Source organism: Pseudonaja textilis, chromosome 3 (genome assembly GCF_049901715.1).
Source record: "Pseudonaja textilis isolate UNSWEBS1 chromosome 3, rPseTex1.2, whole genome shotgun sequence".
NCBI classification, from domain to species: domain Eukaryota; kingdom Metazoa; phylum Chordata; class Lepidosauria; order Squamata; family Elapidae; genus Pseudonaja; species Pseudonaja textilis.
In genome coordinates this window covers 72,024,548-72,049,042 of record NC_141992.1, presented here as the reverse complement: position 1 = coordinate 72,049,042, position 24,495 = coordinate 72,024,548, and the positions used below count along the sequence as shown (strand labels likewise).

At 35.1% G+C, this 24,495-nt stretch overlaps 2 protein-coding genes across 8 annotated transcripts in view; one reads left to right on the top strand and one right to left on the bottom strand.

Annotated features, from left to right (window-relative positions):
• The window catches only part of ADGRL2 (adhesion G protein-coupled receptor L2), a 361,637-nt gene extending 353,212 nt beyond the window's left edge, over positions 1–8,425 (bottom strand). The window contains exons 1-2 of one of the 3 annotated variants that reach the window (XM_087930083.1): positions 8,353–8,425; positions 2,783–2,926 (exon numbers count right to left, since the gene is read on the bottom strand). The gene's annotated coding sequence lies outside the window, so the exon portion shown is untranslated. Of the gene's footprint in view, positions 1–2,782; positions 2,927–8,212 lie in introns of all 3 variants that reach the window. The other 2 variants (XM_087930085.1, XM_087930086.1) reach the window with 2 other exon arrangements.
• The window catches only part of LOC148126160 (uncharacterized), a 90,538-nt gene that overhangs the window by 7,669 nt on the left and 58,374 nt on the right, over positions 1–24,495 (top strand). The window lies entirely within an intron of this gene.

The window sequence follows — 24,495 nt, the reverse complement described above, 5'->3', positions numbered from 1 at the left end:
TTTAAATCAAAATATGAAATTATATTTCTCTAGACATGACTACCTTTGGGGCCTAGCATTATCATCCACAGTGATCTTGTGGAGACTAGCTTAAATACTATCCTCTTTTACCTACAAAGAGTGTGATAACCACTAATCTGTTGTTAAACTATCCCTGTCATTCCAAAATAATTGTTAGTTAGAGATTACTGTTGCATTCTTCTCTACTCCATATATTTTTATTCTGACTACACATATTGCTAATCTACAAACATGGAAACTACATTAGTTATACTACATACTATTACACAGTAATATTGTAAAAGGAATATGAATCCATTAATTATGCCTCAGTCAAGGCTTCTCAAATGTGATTTGTATCTACCTGGGAAGTAGATCACAAACAAATTTGAGGAACAATCCCAAATTTTAGTGGAAGCATAATCAAAAACATGTTTCTATTCTGCCTAGACAAACTTATAGCCAGGTCAAGATTTTTCACAGTCGCTGCTTTAAATAGCATGCATCAGTCCAAAATTAATGTAAAACAAGAAATAAGAGTAGGTAGAATTACACAAATTAAGCATGGTTATCTTTCCCATTTTCCCATTATCCCTTGTTGTTTAGTTATCCTTTCTATTATATACACACACAATATATGATTTAGACAGCTTTATTTTTCATTTCCAATGAAAAGGCATTATTTTATGAAGTTACAAAATTATTATATTATTTTGTAGATTAAAATTATTATTTTATAGATTAAAACTGAATCTGAGATTTATATGTACATAGGATTATGATAAAGTCAGGCTAGATGAAAGACATAAAGTAAATTGAATAGCAGCATATTCTGTATAACTGAGGTACAATTAATAGAAAAACTACAGTAGGTAGCGATAGTGTTGAGTTTATCTTTACTACAGATTGACATCTTCAGGGTAGAAAAAGACTGGTTAGTTATTACCAGGAGAATGTATGACAAAAATCTATGAGTGCTAAAACCTATAGTTGCAAATAAATGCTTCAATGTAATGAATATATAGCATGTAGAGAATCTTAAAACATGCATATTCAAATGCCCTCACTTATGTATTGCCTTAGTAAGAAATTATCCCTTCTATTCATTTTGTATGGTTGGATCAGGATTCATTCCACAACAAGAACAATATGCAACCACAACTTAGTAGGATCAGGTTATTTCCATTTCAGCAGATTACTTTCTTAAGAGAAAGTAGTGCATTCAGGAGAAGTAATCATATATTTCTGCAAAACTATATGGTAGACCATGTATAACATATTATTGTAATGTGATATTACAACCATGGTAAGTATTTTTCTAGCAACTACAGCAAAAAATATTGAATAAGGCTTGAATAAGGCTAAAGAACTGATGTTACAAGTTATGAATGGAATTTGCTCTTGGTACGAACCTAGTAGGATTGTGCAGAAGTGAAGCATTTTTTCAAAACTACTTCACAAAGGAGTGTGGGTTCCTTCTTACTAAAATCAAAGTGGCTACATTGCTTTGCTTGTTCTGTTTCTTCCCACAGTGATTGTAGCTAAAAGAGGCCTTTGAGAATGCTACATATTCACAGCTACTGGAACTACTGGTTGTAGTTTCTGGATGATGCAAAATACCTTGTCAAGAAGGATCAAACTACCATTTTGCTTTAGTGGGAATCATTATATTCTATGTCAGAGCTTGTCAAATTAGATTTTTTTTTCTAAATAATTTTATACATGTAGGTAGAACCTTGTAGTTTCTCTTCAGCTGCTGTTTCTCTGTTTCCATTGTTGATTTCTCTAGTAATAACTGTTACTTGACATTCTTTCTATCATGCTTTGGGGCAAGAACCATTGTAATTTTACAGTTTCCTTCAATTCAGATAAATTCTGCATTTGCAACAAGCTAATTGTACAATTATTATAAGCATTAAAATGTATAATACATATAAGAGCCATGGTGATGCAATAGTTAGAATGCAGTATTGCAGGCTGACTCTGCTCACTGCCAGAGGTTCTATCTCACAAGCTCAAGGTTGACTCAGCCTTACATCTTTTCTGAGGTCTGTAAAATGAGGACTCAGATTGTTGGGGGAAATATGGTGATTCTGTAAACCATTTAGAGAGGGCTGTAAAGCACTGTGAAATGGTATATAAATCTAAATGTTATTGCTATTAAGGAATATTGAACTATTACTGTCGCTGTTCAAAGTCTGGAACAGTTAAATCAGTAGCATGTATTTTAAAGTACTAAGATTCAACAGTCCTAGTACTTTAAATACTAGGATTTTACTTAAAGCATTTTGTGCTTATGGGCCACATCTGGGCCCATGGACTGTTCCACTCTGGCACACAGTAGCACATTGGTGGGGGGGGGGTGGAGCATTGGTGGCAGAAATGGGGCACCACTATTGGGGGACAGGATGTTGGAAGCAGGGAGTGAGTGGCATCAGTTGGGAGAGGCGGCAGCAACCTTCCAAAACAGCTTCAATTTTTCATGTGGCCCCTTGGAAAATTAATTGCCCACCCCTGTTCTAGTGGTAAGATCTTAATTGGCTTAATTTTCTACAAAGGGGACTTTTTTCTTGATGCTATAATTGGAATCATGATCTATAAAATGGAAGTTATATAGGTCCAGGCCTCAAATTATTCATTTCCAATTATATTAAAGATCTCTCCATATCTAGCTATATGGAAAGCTAAAACAATGCTAACTAGAAAGAAGTATTGTAATTATTAGTTATACAAATAATGCAAACTTGCTTGTAAAATCTAATTATTGTAATAGGAAAGGTACCTGAGAGCACAAAATTGGGGAAGATGCTGGATGTGGAAGGTTGCTTGGTGTTCAAAGTTTAACTTAATAAATAAAACTGGAAATCATAATTTCAGTTGTACCATCTTCTGCTCCAGAAATTTGAAGGCTTGCAGTTTCCTGGTGCTAAAGGTAAAAAAGAAAAGGTGTCGTTCATTTAGTGAATATTTTTTACAGATTACATGTAAGATAATTATAATAATAAATTCAGATATTTATGCTTAAATTAGATTGTCAAAAGTCTCCATTTCTCCCATCCATTTTATCCACTCAATAGTGAGTTGGTTTTTAAAAATTGTATTTCCTGTTCTTAGCAGTAGAGAAATTGGCACTTGACTTCTTTTAGGTTCTGTTCTTTTGCTTAATGTAGATTTGATGTTCTACAAATTTTAATGGAGTTTTGTAAAAAGCCTTCACATTCTGCCTGGTCAGGCTGGTAAAAGCGAGTTTAAATGGTGATGACCAGCTAAGGATTTTTTTTCCCTTTCCTTTTCTTTTTGTGAATTCCCTTGTATGCAGCAGATGTAATTAATGGAAAGCAATTTGCTGATATCTTTTCACACTTCCTTTGTGGAAATGTACAGAACTAATCTCCCCAAACAAAATGCAAAACAACGGTTGAAAGTTTGTCCTTTAACCTTTCAATGAATTTTAAAAATGCCTATTGGAGATGCACATTAATAATGGCTGTTAAACTCAGGGGAATACTTTTTATTCATCCGTGCTTCATCAGGCAGGTTTGTGGCCTCTGCCGTACTGCAGTGGCTCTCTCTATTCCAAAAACAGTATGGGGGAAGGACGATAAGTACTACTTGGTAATTAAAAATGTTACAATCCAGAACAACAACTTATATGCAATGGCACACTGTTTTGAAGGCTTGCAGTTTCCTGGTGCTAAAGGTAAAAAAGAAAAAGACTCTGTTATCCAATGCTGGTTTTGTCCCAAATATATGCACAGCATTCAGACAAAATTAAAGAATTAACTGTGGAAGTGGATCACAAATATACAAAGGAAGGACAGGAAGCTCTGTAAAATGGGAAATTGGGATGTTATCTGTTTTCAGAAGCAGCTCCAAAATATTTTACACAATGCACTAAAATTAAAATAGCCTGTATGCCAACGTTGCAATTAAAGCTGTGAACAATTTATAAGACATTGTGGTAATCTGATCATTTCATCTCAAAAAGTATATCATAAAGTGAAAAATTAAAGGTACTGAATATTTTTTCCTTGAGGTTCTGGGGTTTTCATTTTGGAATGAATGGCTTATAGCATTATTGTTAATTTGTACAGTGTAATTGTTTAGGCTTTTCTTCCTCTTTTCTTGAAAAAAAAAGCAATGCGATTGAAATAGTTAAGGCTGACATCATTTTGTGACTGAGGCAAGTTGATTGTGCTATGAAAGCCTTGTCTGGAAGGATTCTTTACAGCAAGAACTGTGAAATCAGTTCAGATGTAGACCTTACCATTGGGTGGGGGTGGGCAGGCCGAAAAGTACAATAAATATTAAAGTATTGGGTGTATAGTAAGATAAAGTATATAGTAAGTAGAGAAACAAGTGATTCTCAAAATGTCACAATTTGATCATATATCTACTGAAAAAAATGATGTTAAGATTAGAATGAATGAATATAAATGTATATAGCATATAATCAAATGAACTCAAAACAACTATAAACAGCGGATAACACTTTAATTGTGAAAAATAAATCTGGGTTGGCAAAGAGTCAGGAAGCTTGCAAATGGTGCAAAATTTAAAAAACAAAACAAAAAAACCCCCAAACCCTAAATCTGTTTTTTTTTAAAGGCAGAAAATATGCCAGAGAGATATAACTCATGAAATTTCATAAATTTCAGATCTGGAGTTCCACAATTCAGATAAAAAACATTTTCTGATATTTCAACTTTAAGTTAACAGTTCCTTGGGGATCATTGGCATATTATGGCCCAGGTTCTGACAGAAACAGTGATAAAATGCTTAAAATTATGAAGCAGTTTCATGGAATGTGGATATTAGTTACCTCCATTTTTTATATTTCAGGTCCCACTAACTATTCCTTTGACTTTTCTACTCTAAAATATAAGATGCATTCTTACTTTTCTATACCACTACACTTGCATACATCAGTTGATGAGTTGAAGCTTTTATCCCATAAAAAATAAATAACTCACAAGATTCTTGGCTCTTTTTAAAAAAAAAAAATTATGTATGCCAGATTTTTTTTTTTAATAGCAAGGAACTCCACAGAATATTAAAAATCATCATTTTCCTGAGTAGCTAGAAATTCTAAACTCAATTTTTTTTTTAAAAAATTGTTCTTTGTGTTATTTCAAATTATAGCAAAAAAAATAAAACAGTCAAAGAGAGTATTCTGAGTTTTAGCGAAAGAAAAAGAGTCAGGTTTAAATTTTACTCATCTACATTTTCTGTGTGGTCCGTTTACTATATGGAATGAATTTACTGTATGTTCAAAACTACATTTTTTTTTACTTAAAATACAAATTCTAGGGCTATTTCAACTTCTTATTATTATAAAAGTTTAAGAAGAAGAATTTATTAATAGATATGTTTAAATAGTAGCTTATAATAGCTTTACGATAAAAATACTAAATATTAAGGCTTGTCACTTCATTCTCTCACAATGTTAACGTGTCAGTGCATAATGCCAGAATAAGTCTGCTGTTCTTTGCCTAGCAATGTACTTCTAACACATATCTCTCATACTTGTACACCTCAGGAAAGAGAATGGCAGTATAATAAATTTACACCATGGCATCTTCAACTACCTCTTTACATTCCTAATTACTCATCCCAACTGCTTTAACTTATTCTAATGTTCTCACTGTAGTAAATGTGGGCAGTTTTGAAAACACTGAACTTTCTCAGTTATCTGACATTGGAATTCCTTGAGGGATAACTTCCTGATTAAGTATCACATCTATTAAGCTGACTTGTGCTGAATGGACAATTAGTATATTCTCTGACAATGAAGTGCAGGTTATGTTTCTAATCACAAAAAGCAATTAAAGCATGTGTATACAATATAAAAGAGAGCCTATAAACAGCAACTCTAGTTCAGACAGGAAATTATCAACACAGCAGAGGCAAAAGTGAAATTTTTCATCCATGCTTCTTTAGAGCTTGATTTCTGATTGCCTGGCACAGCCCTATTATTTGCATTTCTGTAAAATATTCAAATAATAGTTGTATAGAAAGGATAGCCAGCCAACTACCAAATGGATGTAGGATTTTTCAACAATATACAGGTAATCTTCAACGTACGACAACAATTGGGTCCAACATTTATGCTGCTAAGTGAGAAATTTGTTAAGTGAGTTTTTTCTCCATTTTACAACTTTTCTTGACACATTTATTAAGTGAATCACTGCAGTTGTTAAATTAGTAACATGAATTGTTAAGTGAATCTGGTTTCCCCACTGATTTTTCTTGTCAGAAGGACACAAAAGGGGGACCACATGATTCCAGACACTGCAAATATGAGTCAGTTGTCAAGAACCCAAATGTAAATCGTGTGATCATGGGGATGTGGCAATGGTCATAAATGTGAAAAATGATCATTAGTCATTTGTTTCAGTGTGGTTGTAACTTTGAATGGTCATTAAGTAAACTGTTGTATGTTGAAGCCTACCTGTACTATTTTTTTTATAACTAAGCTAAGGCAAATCAAACTGAAGAGAGATCATAAAAACATGTAAAACTGAGTTTACTAAAATTGAGATTATGTTAGCATTACTCAAATACTACATACGATATAAATGAACTCAATATTTGAGAAACTCAAGTGTAATCCAGTAATAGTACATGGGTGTCTTTTGTCAGTTATTTACATTTAACCAGACCATGAATATTTTGGAGAACTGAAGTGCCAGTTTTCATGAAATATGAAATAAATAGGAATAAAATGCATGAAATTCCTAGAAGAGTTTACTTTACTACTGTAAACTACAATTGGTTTTTACTTCCCAGATTTCAGTAGGAAAGATATAGCCCAGAAAATAGCAATGACATTGTAAACGACACAATGAATACAGAAACACAATAATTGTTATGCCTGACACATCAATGAAACGTTGAAAATACTTTGCACTTTAATTGGTTTAATTATTAAAAGAACCAGTGAGAGTAACTATTCTGTAACATAACATTTGAAAGCGATATTGTTTTGCTGTTTTGCAGATTGTTTGAATTAACTGTCCTATTCTTAATTGAGGAGATTACTCAACAAAACCCAATGTTCATTCAACAAAATTTATGAAATATGTTGTGGATTACCAATATCATCAGTTAAACCTGTTTCAAATTTATTGCTTTCATTCAAGTTAAATTATAAAAGAGTCCATTTGTACTACCACATGTATGTACATGAATTCAGCTTTCATCATTTCCAACAAGTTTAATCCAGTAATTTATGGTTTTGACACAGTTTTGGGGGGAATCTGTTCAAGAAACACAGACAGCTTGATAGAAGGGTTAGACTGGATTAATGTGCTATGTGCCAAGTTTCAAAGCAGCCCATTAAAACTGTTTGTAGAAAGAAAGAAAAATGGATAGGATTTTTAACAATCTGTATTTTCTTAAGTTTCTAATCATTTTAGTCACTTTAGCAAAATGAATGTAGTTATGATAGAAAATGAACTTTATTATTAGAAAAATGTTAGAAAAGCAAAGAAGCAGAACTGTCTTTCCTTTATGCTCAGCAGGACATAAGGTTGTTCAAATTACAATGTTCTGATGTCTGAAGAGTCAAGCCAGATAGCTGTGTGCTAACTTATTTTGCAAATTATCTTCCTTTGAAAACTTTTCAATTTATATCCATTAAGAAAACTCTTATATACCACAGCAGACAAAGAAAAATAAAATGTAAAACATTTATCTCTTATATATCTCCTCAAAAGTGGAGAATACCAATTTAAGTTCAAGGAAAATGAGATCAAGATGACTGAAATTTTCAAAACAAAACAAAACAGGTTGCCAGGATTTGTGTCACCTAATGCTTTCTGCATACACGTGAAAATCCAAAAAAAAAAAAAGTCTATTTTTCTATTCTATTCCTAAACAGTTTTCTTTAAAAAAAATCTAATCACACAACTTTAACACTACAGGTAGCATATCACTCTTTCATCCCATCTCTAGCCATCAGGAAGAATGAAACATATAGTTTGGCAACATCTGTGGAATAGATTAGAAGACATGCTTTAATAGATCAAAACATGATCAAAGTTATAAAAGAGATGGCAGCTCTGATCATTTGGGCTAAATTTCTTGCACTTCATCTCAGTTTATTGATTGAATTTAGAATCTCTAAAAGTGCCAGAGCAGAAGACACAATATAAGCTAGTGTGATATAAACACTATTTTAGCAAAGGAAGATTACTAGTAAAGGTCGTACTGGAATTAGTGAATCCTTGTAAAAGAAAAGGCAATAAACAAACAAACAAATGAATAAACAAAGTCTCCTTCAAGCCCAGTCTGAGTCTTGGGTGACTGCTGCAAGTTGCAATTTTCTTGGAAACACTATGAAGTTATTACCTATTGTTTTCTTCCAAGTTGTGTTTTGGTTCCTTCATCTAGTTTATAGCTCTGTTGTTTCTCCTGGCAGTCTCCTTTATCCAAGTATAACAATGCCCAGTGTAAAGGAAATAGGGAACGGCCTTGAAGGACAGAAGGAAACACTACTTCCAAAGCTATAATCAAACAAACAGAGCTTGAGCCCATTCCAAGAAACTAATTTGAGTGTATGTCTCAGACAGGCCTTTCCCTAGTTTAAATGAAGATAAAGTAAGAAAGAGAGAAATACATTTAGGCCTGCAAGATGCTGCTATTGTAACTGTTATAATAAAAGTAGTCCTAAATTAGTTGGCATTGGTTTCTTAGTCTGGTGTACTTTAAAGGTTCATACCAGATCAGAGCTTAACTTCTAATCTCATGGTGTCCATGACAAATAAACAAATTGAAAAGATGGTTCTCCTCCATAGACACTTCTTAGCATCCATCACTGTACTAATTGATTACAGATAGACCTCAAGTGACAACTATTAAAACAGAAACCATTTGAAATGGGGTTGAAAAAAATGAACTTATGAATTGTTAAATTATGAGTTGTTGCAATGTCCCCCAGTCATCTGATCAACATTTGGACAATTGGCAGCCCACCCACACTAACAACTGGTGGAGCGCTCTAACTTCCCGTGCTCCAACAGCAAGAAAACAGTGAAAGAAAGCTGGTCAACAGAGCAAAGAGCAGCAGAAGTAACCTCAGAGTGCAGAGTGGTGAGAACAACTATGGGACTGGTCTGGGAGGCACTGTCGAGGGCATTCTCAGACTATATGGTTTGGGGGCTGCTTGCCACCTCACAAGGCACGGTGCACTGTAGTGCAGCCAAGGGACCGATTGGGGAGGGCAGAGTTATATGTATTGAGAGTATTGGGGGCAGTCTTTTACCTTACTGAGGCTTGGTGCTAGGAGGGACCAAACCTAAAAAGCCTTGGATTGGAATAGGTAGTCACTTAAAGAGTCACAATTCTCAGTTAACCACCAGAACAAAGAGTGCTGGGATTGTAGTCACGTGACATCAAACTTTACAACCACATCAACTTGTGACAATCCTGGTTCCCATTTTGATTATAACTCAAGGACTACCTGCATGTCTTCACAGAAATGGTAGGAAAATGTACAAATATTTTAGGTCTCTGTTCTTCTAATAAGGCAAAAATTTATATCTGAAATATATTTTATTGCAGAACAATTTTAAAATGATTTTCTTGCAGGACATTAAAGCAATCCTGGATTATATCACAAGGCAAGCACTTTCATGTTTTATACAATCATGAATCCTGCTAAATTTTTCAAAACAATATGAAGAGTTTGACAATTCAACTAATTAAAAAAAGGACTAATTGTTTCATCTTTAATTTTTAATATGCATAGAGAGGAATTTCCCAAAACATATGTTGGTATAGGTTTTCAGGAATGAGGGGACAATAATGCAAAGTGCTATGCACAGACTCCTCCAATTATTGTGGTATGAATACTTCAAGTTGCATTTTTAAAACTCTTCAGTAGTAAATTAAAACTTTTCAAACAGTTCTGTGCTGTTCAGTAAACACTCTTCCTCTATCCTCCTACAGGCAATGAGTAACCCAAACCTTTGAAAAAGAATGTTTTTGTTTCCCAAGATGTTTGATTCAAGCTGGAACTCCTCAACCTTTTTGCCTGTAATTCTTATCAAAGTTATGTTACCTTGAACTTGAAATATATATATATATTTCAGCCTAACAAGAGAGGAAATGTGAACAGTGTTGCTTCCAGAGATACTGAGTAGAATCATATTTGGCTGGTTACATCCAAGCATGTGATTCAAGACATACATAATTAGAAGTCTCCCAATTTTAATTACTGCAAGATTCCTAAAGATCATTTGCACATAAAAACAAATGGCCTGAAAGAAATACAATAGGCCTGTACTAGTAAGAAAATCACAACGGTATTCCAGTTCTTGTAACCAGGCACTGGGGTTGGTTTTTAAGTTTCCATAATGGTAATATGTTGCTTTGAGTATCTTCAGTGCACAATCCTCCTCTATTTGCATACTAAATTACAGATTCTCTCTCTCTCTTTCTCTTTCTCTTTCTCTCTCTCTCTCTCCCCCTTCCTCCCTCCCTCTATCTATCTGTATCTCTGCATCTCTGCATCTCTGCATTTATAACTGCCAAGATAATCTGTACCACTATTTAATTCTAAAACAACACAAAAATGATTTTTAAAGAAAAGCTCACACCATGGGTTTTGCCAAACATGATAAGGAGGAAGCATTTGTCAAAGTTCCAACTTTCAACCCTTTGTTTTTTTCAACCCTCATGCATTTTATTTTTTCCTGTGTTTGTATTGTCCTAATCGGGTCAGATTTGAAAGGCAAAGAGCTTTGTGCTTGCCTTTGTATCTCAAGAACATCTTGTCTCTGAGCAAGAGGAAAATCTAACTTGTTGAAGAAATAAAGCACTATAGCCTAGAGTCTAGAACTGTGAGAGCCAGATATGCTGGAAGGATTTATGTGCTGAAACTATCTGTGATTAAATGTCTTCTCCACAAATCCAAACTCCCCATACTGCCAGGTCTGACTATGAAGAGGGGACACTGATGTTTTTTCAATAAACAATGTCATCTCAAAACACATTAAAATGGATCACTCTATTTCTGACATTTGTGCATCCAAGGGCATTGGTGAATGTATAAAAAGAATGGTTACAAAATTAAGAAGTTACAAAATTAAAAAATACTTTCATAAGGTTCTTGGTCAAGTCTAATATTATAAATACATACAAAATTTGTATAATATTAAAGTACTATTTGGGGACATGATCAAAAAGTGTCAAAATGAGCAATGTTTCAAAACTATCAACTTTTTACACATTTTTTTTTCTTTCAACACTTGCAAATTTGTAAGGAAAGGAAGGTCCTGTGCTATCTATGGCTCATATGGGAAAGTTGTACTTGCAGGGAAACTAATATTGTGTGTTTTATCCTCGGAGCAGATGTGTCTAAAATAGCTGTAAGGAAGTAGAACATGAGCCCAGAAGTATTTGAACTAGCTATGAGACATGCTGAGATGCCCACTCATATTTCCCAGCTATCTTGACTCAATGCAAAGGTCATGCTACAGTAGTTGAGCTTCTTGGAAGTTGAATCTTGGGTCATGGTTAGGAACATTATTTGGGAAGTGCTGATTAGATGTGAACACTGTGGCATTTCTTCTTAATGAACTTTTTCCTGTCTCTATCTTCAGTTGTTGTTTTTTTGTAATGAAAGGAAATAGCAAAGCTACTAGCTCAACACCAGAAACGTTCTGGTTACAGCCAAGTTTCCTGCACTCAAATAATTATGGGTAAAATAATTCATAGTGGACAATTAGAACTTTTTTAATGTAATGTGCATTTGATAAAAATATAACACTGGCAGACTTCATTTCCCTTATATGTTAAAACCAGGGGTGGGTTTCTACTGGTTCTGTCCACCTCTGTAGAACTGGTTGCTCCGAAGAGCAGCAGACATTGAACCGGTTCTATGTCTGCTGATGTTGTGGCCCACCCACCCGCCAGTGCTCTTACCTGACCTTTATTTCCTGCTTTTTTAACTGCAGCTGCTTTGCGCGACACAGCTGCAGTTGAAAAAGCAGGAAAAAGGAGCTTTTCTAACCACCATGCACTTGCACTGCTCAGCTGTCCAGGCAGCTCAGAAGATTGTAAATTGCACTCGCGCGACTCGTGCATGTGCGCATGACACTAATAGGCAGAACTGGTAGTTATACCAGTTGGATCCCATCCCTGGTTAAAACATACAGGCACTCAAAGCAATTATCTGTCTCTCTATTGTGTTTGGTAGAAAAGTAATAAAGTTTCACATATTAAAATGGTATGGGATACATGGCCAAAGTATATCAGCTATGTCCATAAATAATGTTTAACATGTGAAATTCAGACATCTCTAATCTTTAATTTAACTAAAGTTAACTGTCTAATCTGTAAGAACTTCTACATACAATATAACAAGTCTCATTTCTTCAAAGCTTTTCTGTCCTGATGAAAAATGCAGTGCTATATTCTTTTACTTGAGAATATCATGGAATTCAACTATGGTTAACCTAAAGAATTTTTGGTTCAACTAGGTACAGCGTGTAATTTATGATTGTACCTGGTGTTCAAATCCCAACTAAGTGTATAACTGTCATTAGTTCACAGTATCTTAGACTTGATTCCTATTTTCTTTAACCAGGACTAGTAATCTTAATCTGACCCTTATTTAAGGATGTTAATGATTATAAGGAACTTTGAAGTGCTGAACAAATATGGATGATAGTTTATCTACCTAAATCTTATTATTCAGCCTGGGTTTGTTAGAGATTTTAAAAATGTTGGTCTAAAGTTTTTTTGGTTTCTTTCAAATCACAGAGTATTGTTTCTGCTGTGTTTAACATGAGCTTCAATCAAATGTCTAACCTGAAAAGGAGAGCAAAATAAGCTAGTTTATTTCCTAGTGTCAGTATGAGAAAGGATTAAATACTAATTCAGCTCATTGTACAGCATTTATTCCTTTTGTATTATCAGTAACAACATTTTTAAAAGATCCATCCAAAAGCAATTTACATTTCTTTAAGAAGAAAGGAAACTTGTCTAACCAATAGCAAAAAAGTCTCGCCATTCCCTGGTAGTTTCCAAGTTCTGGCCCTGCTGTTTAGATTTTGGAGCATAAAAAAAATCTGTATTCCAAACCACATATATAAAAGTTTTCCATGATTCATTCAGATGTTCTATTTCTATGGTTCTAGATTTACCCATAATGACAAAAATTGGTTTAACATACCAGCTGGAATAATACGTGTTCTTTTTCTGTATTGAGGAATGCAACTCTGGGAAGTCTCAATGTAAACCAGCTTTAAATTCTGAATTGTTTGATAAGTTGTGTACATACCAGAAGGTGTTCTAAATATTCTCCTTCAAATATTACGACAAGCCAACTTAATGCAACCCTAAACTTAGCATTATTGTCTATGCAGGAAGAAAATGGAGGGAAATGGGAGTCCTGTATTTTGGTTGGTTTTCTTCCAGCTAATGCATCTAGCTCTAAACCCATGATTGTATACAGCATCTGGAAAAAATAATTGTAGCATCAAACCATACTTTCTATAGGAAAACCTCTGGAATACAGCTTGCTATATGGAAGCTTTGGGAGAACTTCAATAAGATCTGGAAACCAAATGTTTACTAATGCTAATGTATTTCATCATTCTGACTCTAGCAACTGCACTACTTTCCTGAATAAATGGGAATATTCACGGTGGGAAGCAACATTTTTAAACAGATGGCATCGATGCATCAGGCTGGAAAGAAAGAATGACAGAAAAGACAGACAGAAAGGAAGATATTTAATAGAGTCTGCCATTTGCCAGTCTGCTGGGAATTTCAAATCACTTTTTGGCATCCTTCATCACTCTAGCCTGCTGAGAAAAAATGTATGCTTTGAAAATCTGAATGTAGCTTTGAAGCAAAACCTGTCTGCAAACCTTCAACAAATCTTTCAGGACACAAACGTGCAAGTGTAGTTCCTAATATTAGCAAAAATAGGCTTAATGACAAGAAAAAAAAAGCATTTATCATCCACACTCTGTGCGTGCCATTTACGGAATAGGGTCCACATACAAGTGTATGGAAGTGAAATTGCACCCCAGCCAGCTGTTTTTATCAATCTGACTCCTAGTTCTGGAATCTCTATTTCAAATAGTTCAGTGCAGAGTCAGCTAGTGCCACCTGCCTTTGACTTCTCACTACCACTGAAGCCTAGCTTGACTGAGTCATGTATGGTCTCATTCAATGGGCTTCATTTCAATAGCTAAATATGAAGCCATATGTACTAATATAATTTGCAGCCATTTTTAACACCTCTGAGTAAGAGGTGATCACCGAACAGTGCTCATTGATTAGGATAAACATAAACCAACAGATTTGCAAACACACATATTATATTTATGTTATTCAGACCTATTATATATCAATAAAAACATAATCTTATTTATTTCTAAAGCTCCTATGAAAATTTTTTAGTCAAGATAACCCAACAATGAACTTAACCAAACAGTAACATGGCTATAGAAACCAAGCTTTTTAAAAAGGGACCAGTAAGCTAAAGTTCAGGTGCCTGAACTGGATCAGAAGATGTCCCAAAGGTGCTTTTTCAAGAGGCAACTGGACTTTTTGGTTTTTCTTTGAAGATGTTTCACTCCTTATTGAAGAGCTGAAGAAGCTTCTTAGATAAGAAGCAAAACATTTTCAAAGAAAAACCAGAAAATCCAAATGCCTTTTGTAAAAGCACCTTTGGGACAACCATGACCTGAATGACTGAGAATCTCCATAGACTGAGAATTCTGTAGACTCACATAGAAAGATGTGAGTTTTGTGCATGAGAAACTGTTTATTCTTTGTAGAAAAGTCATCATTTCATTGTAGCTTTACTGTTCAGAGTTTAGAGGGAGCTGACTTGACAAACAACTCTTTGAATCTAGAAAAATATTCTTCAATCTTTTTGTTGGATGAGAACAAGTATGTAGAGGCTTGATGTTGCACTATTCTAATAAAGCGAAGGTGGAGAACTATGACCTCTTTATGACTTGTAGACTTCAATTTCCAGAATACCTGAGCCAGCATGGGAACTGAAGTCCACAAATCATAAAAGGGCCATAGTTTCCCACCCCTGTAATAAAGGAAAATTGAGGAAAAAAAGCAACCCAATTTTAATTTGCTATGATTCCCATTACTGACTTCTTTATCCAATAAATCTGAATTTTCAATAGATGCCATTATTTCAGAAAACTCCAGAAGTTTACAAAAAGATGACTACTGGAAACTAGTTAACAAACAAGTTTATCTGCATTGTTAGCTGGTAAGATACATCGAGACCTCTCTACATTAGATAATTCTTTATGACTAATCTGGGAATAGGATCCCTTCTTAAGCTAATTAAAAGATTTGTTTTAGGAAAAGAAGCATTAAATGTTGCTTCTTGCATTATACAAAATTAACATTACCCAAGGCTGAAAATCACCATGATGTCTTGCCTTATTTCTCTAATTTATCTTTATTTAATATATGCAGTTTAAAAATACCACCTAGACATGTTGAAATCATTTTTAAAAACTAGTTCACTTCGTAACACCATCTTTTTAGACTACCATAACATTTTAGAGTAAAAAGAACAACAACAAAAACCCAATCCAAGATATTCCTTGTATTCACCTGGACTAAGAAAAATGGAATTCTTATTTTATAAGGGAAAGATTTGACACCACTTATAATTTCTGAGGTGCACGGTAATGTTGGTTAAGAAAATAAAGCACTCTCTGTTACAATGCTTAATATTATTTGCAGTTTAACACTGGAAACTGCTTATAACAATGTACTATTCATGCAGATCTCTTCAGTTTGTTGTAAGTTTGCAATAAATAAAAACACTAGCAATATTTTTACTCCACTGCCATCTGCAAGCATCTACATTTTAATAGCTGGGACAATTTTGAACCCAAACATCATTTCCTTTCCAGCTTTATGTATTCATCATCAATGTGCCTCAGAAGTAGCGAGTGTCAGAGGAAAATGTTAACATTCCACTAGTGTATTGAGGAAGATATTGACAGGAATGTTCCTGAAATAGATTATATCAAAAACATCAAATATATTACTTTTACCTCAGTGGTAAGCTTTTGTAAATTGAACTCAAATATGTAATCGTTGAATTCTTGGCTATGATGATAAAAAGAACAAAGAATGATGGCACAGATTTATAGATTCTAACCATCCCTTCTCCAAGTTATAGAGTATCTTAAGAAATGTTGGAAGGAGCTTCTGTTTGATGCAGGCTGCCTACTTTGAACTCAAGATGGAAAAGAGAGATTCCACCAGGAATGCAGAGACAGAGCTACAGCAGTTCATGGGATCCCAGATGAAAATTCTAATCACAACAAGAAGATAAGGCACCTTGATTCTGAAGCCCAGTTTGGGAAAAGAGAAGGGCAAATAGAGCTGACAAAACCCATGACAACCAGTGCAGGTTGTTTATTATTAAATGACATAAACAAATGGTAAAAGCAATAACCCCACTTCCCATTAAAAAACAACAACAATCTCTCAGAAATAGCCAGTTGTCTTGGTGGCCACACAGGATTCGTATTTTCATGGATTTCATTAATACAACAGCAGTTAGGAAGTTTTTAGAAGCCATGCTCTATGTAGAAGTCCATCCATTCCACCATCCTGCCTCTCCATCAAGAAACCAAAGCAGCATATGTATTGCTCCTTTTTTCTATTTTTTTTGTCATAACAATCTTGCAAAGTTGGCTAGGTTGAGAAAGAATAAGTGGCCCCAAAGCAGGCAATCAATATCCATGCTAAATGTGGCCCAAACTGGGTTTTTCCATAGCTAGACCTAGGCTTCAATCACCACATCATTGTTTCCCTCCCCAATGCAAATAACAGATAACAGATAATCAGAGTTGGAAGGGACCTTGTAGGTCATCTAGTCCAACCCTCAGCCCAAGCGGGAGACCCTAGACCATTTCTGACAAATGGAAGTCCAATCTCCTCTTGAAAGTCTCAAATAATATAATAATAAAATAATATAATAATAGATTCAGAGTATATATTTTGCTGAAAACTGCAGCTGGAAAGAAAAGATCTCTAATTTTTAAATCTTTCTAATCAATGTTTTTATACTTTTGTCTGTCCTGTTTACAATTTCATATTATCTTTTCTCATAAAACAAATTTTCCCCTGTAATTATTAGACTGGAGTGTAACACCTTTGTTATCTTTTTTCAAATCTTATTTAAAAATTTAAGTTACACCTTAACATTCATTTTTTAACCTCTATTTTATAACACATACCTATTTTCAATCGAATTCTGCTTGGTACATTCCCTTAAAAATACACATTAAATTCTTAAAAGAAAAAAGTATATATGTATATATATCTGTGTATATATGTATAACAATAGTAAATAGAATAATTATTCTATTCAAGTATAGCTCTGCAATTAATATTAATAACAATCTTTTACATTTCTATTTCTTTTAACAAACATTACATAATAATATCAGTTGTCTTTCACTTTAATCATCTATATTTCATATTTTACTTATTACATATGTAGTGGATGTTTATTGCACTGGAACAACTTCTTTCCTCTAGGGCAGGATTGTCAAACTCGATTTCATTGAGGGCTGCATCAGGCCTGTGTTTGACCTTGGGGGGGCAGGGGGGGCATGGCCAGGGTGGGTGTGGCCAGTTTGACATCACTCATGTTGGTGGCACCTGTGGTGTCTCAAGTGTTCTGCTAGCGAAAACGGGCTCCTGAGTTCTGTTTTTGGCTGTGATGGCTTCCTGCAACTCTCTGCCAGCGGGCAGCCCTCCTGAGCTCCATTTTTGCTGGCAGAGGCACTGCAGGCCAGTCATTTGCTGTTTCCAGGGCAGACCCATAGGCCAGATCTAAGCACCCCACGGGCCAGATCTGGCCTCTGGGCCTTGAATTTGATACCCCTGTTCTAGGGTTTAATTGTTTTATTCCTTTGTTTTTAATTATGTTTGCTGCCCAGATGAATTCAGTCATCTTAGAAATATATTAGAAATGTGAATTATAAATAACTATAAATAAATTCCACAACAGATTATTAAGAACAACCCACAAACAGGGCAGAATGAATCAAGGGATATAAAGCACTTTTGCTGAACCAGGAAAGGGCATAGCTGGTGAACAAGATGAATCTGTGCAAAATTCTTCTTGACCATGGCTGCCACTTGCCACAGCCAGGAGTCCAATTGGACTACAAAACTGAACACAGATTCCATTTAAGGAAAGGCCACCCTACCAGGAGCAAAAGAAAGCAAATTTCCAGAATTTAGAGCTGATCTGTGAAACCAGGTTATTCAAAGATTATGTCCAAGTTTGTTTCCTGCCATCCAGACCCTATTCAGCCTCTATGCACCAGCACATTTTCTGTATTTTATATAAAATAGGATGGTAAATACACGCAAATACATATATATAAATGTATAGTTACATGGAACAATAGTTCTAATAGGATTATAAACTAAATAATATTAATTCAGTACTAAATCATTAAAAGAGTAGTATAAACTTTTTAAAAGGTGTAGAAGTTTAAATATTTCATGGAAATTGCTCCATATGACCCTTCCACCAGAAAATAACAACAACAACAACAAAATTATCAAAAAAACATACTGGCAGATGGTCCCCCAGATAGCACTCTAACAGCATCAAGTAAAATGTATGCAAGTAATTTTTTTGCAAATAGCTTACTATAGTTTACCCGCTTGGAACACTCTTATCTGGGTCAATAAATCTTATTGAACAATATCTAAGCATGTATAGGATGGCTCCATAATCTTTTGGTATAAATAATGATGTCAACATGATGAAATGTGCATCAGGATAATTGAAAACTATGCCATTATATAATTTGCAGCAGTCACATCATATTGTAAAATGATACAAGAACCTAATTTGTGTCATTTGTGTGAGGATATCACAATGAGCACAGCATTCTTTGTTTCCCATTATACATGATTCTGTAAAAGGATGAAGTAGCACCATGTTTGTCATTTCTCAGGATAAGTAATAGTTTGCATTTGAAAAAAGACTTCCTGTATTACTGAATGCACCATTGCATTTATGACTCAGTTAAAATGATACTTAAATAGGATATGTCTTACATTTATCACCCTTTTATCTGCTTCTACTTTCAACAATTGATACCTCATCTATCTGAAACTAAACTATGTTATCATTTCTGCCTGGAGGAGTGAAGAAATTGATAGGCATTTATCTAATGCTGCCTGTGGCTCTGTGCATAAGCACAAAAATCTTCTTGCCTTGCTACCTCATGACAGGTTTCACCTTTGTGACACCTAATTGACTCAGTATTCTCAACTGAGGGGATGAAACTAGTTAGCAGACTATGTTAGGAAGCCTTTGTCTTAGAATTTCCTGCTTGAATTGCAGCATTGAAACTTTCTTGTTAAACACTTGCCTCTCTGTAGATGTGTGATACGTCTTTTCAGATGGACCCTAGGCAAGTCTGGAGAACAAATTAATGACCACAAAACCCAGACAATTCACAACTTAGTAGTTCTGGAAGAAATCTGAGTTTCTTATTTAATAGCTTGTTATGTGTATATGTATGCATGTGTGCATGTATGTGTATGTGTGTACATGTGTACCCATACCCTTACATCTAGAAGGAGAAGTGGCACAATATAACTAATATTTCAACTTTATCAACAGCATTTGAGAATCAGCAATTTGCAGGCCAGAAAAAGCTGCTCCAACTGAATTACAATGATCTTCAAAGGGAAGGGACAAGGGAGGAAGAGGTGTCATGGGTGTCATGATTTCATCTCACAAATGACATGGATTGTGCAGTTTGTGCCAGTAGTCTAATAACGTTATGACATTTTTACTTCTGTACTGTGGATCAGCATAAGTTGGGTAGCCATATACATTTTCTAAATAAATAAATAATGTTGACACATAATGGCAACGTATGTGTCTACTAGATGCCACTGCAGAATGTCCAAAATTTCCTAATCTATTTTGTAATCCCCCTAGAGTCACCTTGGATAGTGAGATGGGCGGCATATAAATGTAATAAATAAAATAAAATCTCCTTTCTACTACTAGCAGATGATATTTTGCATTGGTGATTAGGCAATTAAAAAAAGCTGCTTGATATGGATTGCTTCCTTGTTCTTAACTGCATTAAGTTTAAATGCTTTGGACCCTGAATAATTGGAAACCTGGATGTACCAATTCTCTTGCTATCTGAGGTCAGCAACAAAGAATCTTCTCACTTTCTACTAAAGGAATTTAATCAGGGAATACAAACAGAAGCATCTGGGGAAGAGGGACTGTCCAAAAAATTCAAGATGGAGTCTGTATCTAAGGGATAAAAACCCTGCCCACCTTTGCATCAATTGCAAGTGTAATGTACATGAAGAATGGGGTTTTAATCATATGGGGAGAAGGGTCATCTTGGCATATACTAAGTATTCAGAATTCTGCAAGTCATTTTCATTGGTGGTTTAGTTGAGGCTACAATAGCAGAGTTGAAAAAAACCGAGAAGATTCTCTTTGTTATCATCTAGATTTTTGCTCCTCAGATACACGAAGTCTAATTTACTCCACTGTTTCTTTGCAGGCCTCTCCACTGCATTCTCTGCTCTGAATTTTTCTTATATTTTTGCTCTGTTAGTGAGAATTGCTGTCTTCTTCATTTTTATTGCTGTATTTCTTTTATTACATGCATTGCCTTACAAGTCTATGATCCTTAAAAGGCAGATATGATCCACAAAAGGAATAAAATAATTAAAAGTAAAAACATGTATGTTACTAATATAAAACAGTTTAACTGTTTATTACAAGTAACAAAAGTCAGATATACTTTATGCCACTTACACTATAAAATTTTGACATTTTTAAAAAATCTGAACTTTCCTTTTTACAACAGAAATTAAACAATATAAAGAGCTTGTTGTTCTTAAAAGTATGGATCCAGGTGAATTATTTGAAAACCAAAGAGTCGACCGTATTTCAATTTTCTAATGTTAAAAACATTAAGCAGTTTTCTTCTGCATGGTGGGAACTCAAGAGAATTGTAGTCTCCATATGTCTGGATTTACCCCAGGGAAAAGAGATTAAAATGAAGTCTTAACAAGGCCTAAGAAGCAACATGGGAACTGAATTTGCTAATTTGACATTGAACATGGATTTTAATTGGTCCTCAATTCTTGACCCATTGAACAACTTTCCTGCTTAAAATCTTCAATGAGGCATCAGCCCTAGAGCTTTTTCTCATATGTGCATTGCTGACCTTTCTTCCAGTACCTCAGGAAAATATGTCAGCATACTCTGCATCACCCTTAAGGGTGAGCCCTATGTTGCCTCAGTAGTCAGATAGAGAGTGGGCCGTTCTTTACAGTTTTAGTGCAAAACAAGTGAAGGAAAGTGATTGATGGGTTTCCCTGGGTGTCCTACCAAATGTCACACAGGCAACAGGATAAACATCCATGACCTCTCTTAAATATAGACTAGGCTGTGACAAATATCTACTTAGAACAGTTGTTTTAGCCACAAATCAAACTTTATTGTATTCCAAAATAACTTAGGAGCATCCCTAAACTTGCATCCAAAAGAAATCCAACTAGAGCTGAGTGTCTCGCTTTTGAATGTGCCACATCTTGACTTTTTGCTTGTAAATTATGTTTAGCACCTTCAGGAAGATTAAAGATTGACACCCTTTGTTCCATATGGAAAAATCACTTTCTAAAAGTGGTGGCAAGAACAGGATCAAAATCTTTTTCTAGAGCCTTACAACATTATTTGGAGTTAAGCCCTGATATTTACAATCATCTAGACTCTGTTAAAGTGAGCACTGGAAACAAGTATATTTATTCTGAAATTGTCAGAAGTTTTCTGAAAGTGACAGTACCCAAATGGTCTTGATTGTAGCTACTGGAAAAAAATTACAGGGAAAATGAATTCATATATTTCATCTCTGCTAACTGATGCAGTAGTTTTGGCATTTAAATTATAATGTTGCAAATACATGCTTCCTTGAGAGTCAGTGCCTTTGAATGCACTGGATGGTGGACTTCAGCAATAGAAATTTGCTCTAGGCTGTATGATCACAGTATAGGTAGGCAAACTTGTATATACCTAATTAGGACTAAAGTGAATGTGAAAGAATTTCCTTGTTGAAGAAGGTTTAAAAAGGAATCATTAGGAGACTGCTTCTCTGGAGGTAAAGTGTACAGTCATTCCTGAAACCCGAGCCAAAGCAGCCGTGGAGGGACATAGTGGGCAATTGGAAGAGAGGGGTATATCCAGTGGTGGGATTCAAAATTTACCACTGGTTCGGTGGGCGTGGCTTGATGGGTGCGTGCACATGCCAAATGCACACTTTGCGCACAGAGGCATTTGCGCAGGCACAGAGGCGTTCCAATTCACTTCCTGCAAGCCTGCACTCTCCTGGTTGCTTCAGCAGCTGCTGCACAGCACTCTGCTGTGCCGCGCAAAGCAGCTAAGCTTCAAAAGCAGAGGATAAAAGTGAGTAGAGGAGCCTGGGTGGGCGGGCCCAACAGCAGAGCGGCATAGAGAACCAGTTTGGTCTCCGCTGCTCTACTGGCTCAGCAGAACCAGGCCGAACTGGTAGAATACCACCACTGGGTATCTCCTTAACTATCTCAAATAACCAATAGAAGCTGGTTAGTTCTCAGACCTTGTCTGAATCATGCAAGATAATCTCTATAACAAGATTTATATTGAAAGAGAAGGAAAATGCTGCTTTTGAACTAAACTAGTTACATTTGAATGCACCCTGCAGTAGGCAGAAGAAGACATGAAGTTGATGTCATAAAGATATTGCCTTCATGACAACTTCCTGCTGTAGTTACCAAAATGGCTAATCTTAGGGCCAAAACCCTGTAAGCTGTACCTTTGGTTTTTCCTGCCTAAATGTACAGCCTTGCTTTTCTCCACATTAAATTTCATTTTGTTGGATAGTTCAAGTCTATCAAGATCTTTCTGGATCCTGAGTTTGTCTTCTGGAGTGTTGGCTGTTCCTGTCAGCTTAATGCCATCTGCAAGCACGAGGAGCTCCCCTTCTATTCCCTCATCTAAGACATTTATGAAGATATTGAAGAGTCCTAGGCCTAAGATGGAATCTTGTGCTATCCCACTGCTTACTTCTCTCCATGTAGATGTAGTACCATTAAGGACTACCATTGGGTATGATTTGTCAGTTACAAATCTATCTGGTGATGATGCTGTCTATCCCCATTTTTCTATCTTACCAAAAAGTAGGTTACGGTCTACTTTATCAAATGCCTTGCTGAAGTCTAAATATGCTATGTCCACAGAATTTTGCTGGTCTACTAATTTAGTTATTTTATCAGAGAATGAAATAAGATTGGTTTGATATGATCTGTTTTTAATAAACCTGTGCTGACTTTTAGTTATAACTTTATTTGTTCCTAGATGTCTACTGATCAGTTTTTTTATTATTTTTTCCAGTATCTTCCCAGGTACTGATGTTAGGCTGATTGGTCTGTAATTTCCTAGATCTGTTCTATTATTATTATTTTTTAAAAAAACACCTCTTTTCCGATTCTAAAGTGTTCCAGGATTTTTGAAAGATATGTAAGGAAAAATGTAAGGTTATTGATAAAAGATAAATGGTACCTTTTTGAAAAGTCTGCTTCACGTCAAAATTTCTAACACCATATTACTTCAGCAGTATCCTCTGTCTTTTGGGAAATAAACTTGGTCAATTAAGGAGGCATTTGATGTATAAAATATAATGTCAAGTAACTTTCTCTCATTTAATTTAATTACATTTACACCCACCCACCCCCATAAAAAAAAATGTGCTATGTATGATTGGGGGAGAGGGATTGTACACTTTTGAAATGCATATCCTATAATTCAGATTTAGTCCTTACTTATTTGTCATTCTAAAAATGAGAAGATGGCACTAATTTGGCCACTTTGTGGGATAGCCAGTAGATGAATGGCTTCCATCCCTGAATTGCAACCTTTCCCATAGGTTAATCAGAGATCTTTCTTCTATATCATTTTTTAAAAAATTCTTATTCAAAATATATTTGCCATTGGGCAAGAAGAAGTCAAAGAACATTTTTAGCCCTGTTGTCTGCTTGGAAATAGGTGATTCTTCTTTTATATCCTTTTCAGAGACTTAAAAGCAAAATACAAATCTATGGTTTTACTGAGAGTATTTTTGGTTTTAATCTGGATTAGACCTGCCTAGGAACTAGAAAATGATGCAGTTAACTCTGGCCTTTGTACAAACTATGGATAAAGCAAACTGCAACAAAAGATAGACATCTCTGTTCTACAGATCGTAGAAAACCTCTTGGGAACAGGTGTGCTGCATCAAGTTAATCATTTACAGTATTTATTTGCACCTGTGTAGCATAATCCTGACCATTTTTCCTGTGTCCTGATAACTAGAACAGATGTTGCTGAGCCAACTAACCAACAATCATGGTTAAATTAAGAGACTCTCCTACCATTACACATTTAGGTTGCACTTGCAA